Genomic DNA, 3,778 nt, shown 5'->3' with positions numbered 1-3,778 from the left:
CCTTTTTTGTGCTCAGGACCAGGATGGCATATGCGCTGAAATCTGAAAATGACAATCTTTGTGCTCCAGTATGACATAATCAGAAATGCTGTTTGTTTCTCAGCTTGATCTTCAGTACCAATTCTGTCATACTGTAGCTGCAACCAGAGGAAAAAGCTTTTTAATTCCTGAGTCCTTCAAAATTTTTGATATATGCAAAATTTTCTCCTTAAAATTATTTTAAAAAATTGTAAAAAATTACAAAACTAATTTGGAGCTTAAAGGTTAACTTTCATTCTTGTACAACTACCACTCTCCTGTGACACTGACTCACAGTGCACCCACTTCAAACATTATGACCTTATTGAATGGGCATTATTAGAGGTTATCAGTCATAGATATGGGTTAGAAGGGCCCTGCTACACCTACTCGTAGGTCCAGAAGGCTTTTATCAGCCCATTAAACGGCTGTGTCTATTGTTAAGTGGCGACCTCTCATGGCTGTTTAAGTTATGACATGAGCAAAGGAGGAAGTCAGGTGATGTAACATTGGGACAAAGAGCAGGAAGTCCATGTCGGGAGGGAGCTGACATGGTGGAGAAGCCAGACAAACACAAAAAAACTTTTTGAAACCAAAAATCAACACTGATGTAACCTAACTGTCGTACAAAAGTTCGTCACATTGCATTACGTCACCTCACATCACGTTGCCTTACCTCGTGTTGCATTAGGTCATGTCATGTCACAAATGAACTTACTATATTAAACCAAACCTAACAAAAGGGAAACTTAACAAAACTGCTCCCGATGACAAGTGATAACGACCATTTAATTGGCTGATAACACTTTATACCAACGTTAAATCACCTGCATGTTATATTGCAACATTAATGTTCATTCGTTAGCAGTACAGAAACCCAAACCTGTGGAGCTTTTTGGTGGTTCCCATCAATGCTTGCGAATGAAGCAGTGTCACACCTACGTATTTAAAGCTTTTATATAATGGCAGATGATGCCAGACTTGGTCCTGGATTATGACAATTTGATGATCTGCATTTTTCTTTTTGTGTTTTTTTTTGGTTATTGCTATGTTTTGTATATAATGTTGATTTGTTTATGTACTATGTTGTATGTTGTATCTTTATTGCTGCAGTATGAGTGTAGAGGCCAAGACAAATTTCCCTCTTTGTGGGATAATAAAGTTAATCTTGACCTTGATCTTTTTGTTCAATTTGAGCCAGAATTGGTAACACTATCTGAAATAAACATAAGAACACAAATTTGCTATTTTTTTTTTCCTGACCCATCAATCATTGCAGATTTATCTCGTCACTACCTGATTGAGTCCTGACGCCCAGGTTGGCAACCACTCTTTTAGAGTACTTCTTAAATATTAGTGTATTCAACTTCAGCACGAGTGAGACACTGCTCGGTAGTATGTGTAATTTTACTACGGGTCCATTCAATATATTGGACTTCCTCCAGTATTTTCTGGATTTCTGAATTAGCAGAAGGCTAAACAATGAGAACTTGTGCTTCAGCTTGCAGGAAACAACTAAACTGTCTGCAACCTGTGATGTGCATGTATACAAAGTGCTGACTCAGTATGTGACTGTAGTGTGAAAGTGACAGTTAATTGACAGCTGGTGTATTTCCTGCTGATTTACCTTCCTCTTCCAGGCAATTGGCGGCAGGACGGTAACTTGACCCACATCTCTCACCACAAAAATGTCATAATTTGCTCTGTAACCATTTTGCTTCCTCCTGAACTGGCGGCATGTGCTCCGAGCTCGGCTCTCCCTGAGGGCCGCGCAGCTGTGCACCGCTCAGCTCATCCAGTGTGACAGCCCGAAATCACAAGTGCAACAGCCCAGTCATGGGAATTTATCATCGGTAAACACATATCACTGAGCAATCAGCGGCTGAGTGGAATACAAGTCGAGCTGTGGCTGATGCAGTGAAAAGGACAACTACTCCCCAAATAGGGATCATTGAATTGCGGGCTAATAGCCTGAATGGCAGCCTGCCAGGTAGATGCACCTGCGGCCCTTAAACAGGCTGTGTCATCACTGCAGTTAAACCCTTACACATGGCTTCAGAGTACCAAGAGAACCATTAACTCACAGCTGCTGAGAAACAACCTTTACACTCAATAGCACAACACTTTAATCTACTCCTACAGTGTCCCACATCAACAAACTGTTTGTCCTGTAGCTACAAAGACAGAGGTATAATACGCTAACTGTACTAACACTCGGACGACGCTTCATGTCACCAGTCCACTTTAACAGACTAGATTCATCCCCTAAGTATACGTACACACATACACGTTTCAACACAACTGACTAATTCAAACCCTGCTCTGTTTTGTGCCTGAAAAACTCACAAGCCAGAAAGCGTGTTGCATTACAATGAAAATTAGCAACAATTAGCTATCATGCTATTGACCGCACCATTAGTGCATAATTACGAGTGTTTTTCACAAAGTGTGGACTCGAGTCAGACTCAAGACACAAATTTGATGACTTAAACTCGACTTGGAAAAAAATAAAATACTCGCAACTCGGGCCTAAAGTTGAAAAAGTATGCTATTTAAAAAGTGTGCCACAAATCAACTCATTTCCCTTTATTTCCTGAATGAACTATATTTTTACTTGTTTATTCAACAAGGACATAAATGCATAAGATGTTGCTTCATATCTAAAATACAAAGTAGCTGTAATGCATAAAGGTTTCTAGCCATGGCTAATTTGCAACCCTTGTCCCTGGTTAGGCTTTTAGAATTAAAAACAGGAAGTGTAAGATCACTGAGCATTACTGGAGTAATTCAATACAGTAATACAAACCAACATATACAGTAAAATACGGCAAAGACCAAGTCAAAGAGGAGACCACAAAAAGACCAGAGACAAAAAAAAAAACAATTAACATTGACTATGTTATGTAAGTATTAGGTCTGTGTGTGTTTGCGTGTATGTGTACATGTCCACTCATGTACATCCATGCATTGTGCTTAACCAGATGTGTATGCATGCGTTTACATGTGTGATCTGTTTATGTTCTGTTCATTTTCACTTCATTCTCTGTTCATCCACTTTGTTTGAAACAATCTGAAAGCATCCAGTCAAGTTGCAGGAGAGAACCATGAAGAGCCAACGTTATGTTACTTAACACCAGCTGGGAAAAATGATGACATCTATAATTTGTTTCGAATACAAAAACTATGCGGTGGTGAACAAAAAGTAAATTGCAGTATGCAAAATGTTCTGGTTGAAAATTATAGACAAAGACGCAACAACTTCCAACTTTGTTCCAAATTTGAAGTTGCACAAAGAACAGTAAGTCAATGCTAAAGTTAACACACTTAGCTAGCTACTGCCTCACTAATGTTAGCTTAACAGCCAAACACATTTTTAACAAACTTGTTTTATTCATGATTTGCGTTAATATATTATTTCTCTGTTGTTAAAATGGCATTACATTTGATGAAGAGCGCATTATGACTTGTTCAGGAATTGAAACTTGAAGTTTAGTACATGGGACTTGTGACATGCAAAACAATGACTTGCTCCCACCTCTGGTTTTTAATGACGTGGTTTTGATATTTATCGCTTATTATTTCTGTTTTGAATCTGAAAATTGTCATGTTACTGCTGTCACTACTACTATATTGCCAACTAATTTCTTAGGAATACAGCCATGGTGATCAAACAGCAAATCCTGAATGACAGCCCATGAAATTCAAGACGGAATAAAAGGACAAACAGGATATGCAGGCACAAATTAAAAGGTGTGTTTTA

This window comes from Epinephelus fuscoguttatus, linkage group LG23, assembly GCF_011397635.1.
Source record: "Epinephelus fuscoguttatus linkage group LG23, E.fuscoguttatus.final_Chr_v1".
In the NCBI taxonomy this organism is placed as follows: domain Eukaryota; kingdom Metazoa; phylum Chordata; class Actinopteri; order Perciformes; family Serranidae; genus Epinephelus; species Epinephelus fuscoguttatus.
The sequence above is the reverse complement of the archived record's forward strand: the minus strand, read 5'-3'. Positions refer to the sequence as shown.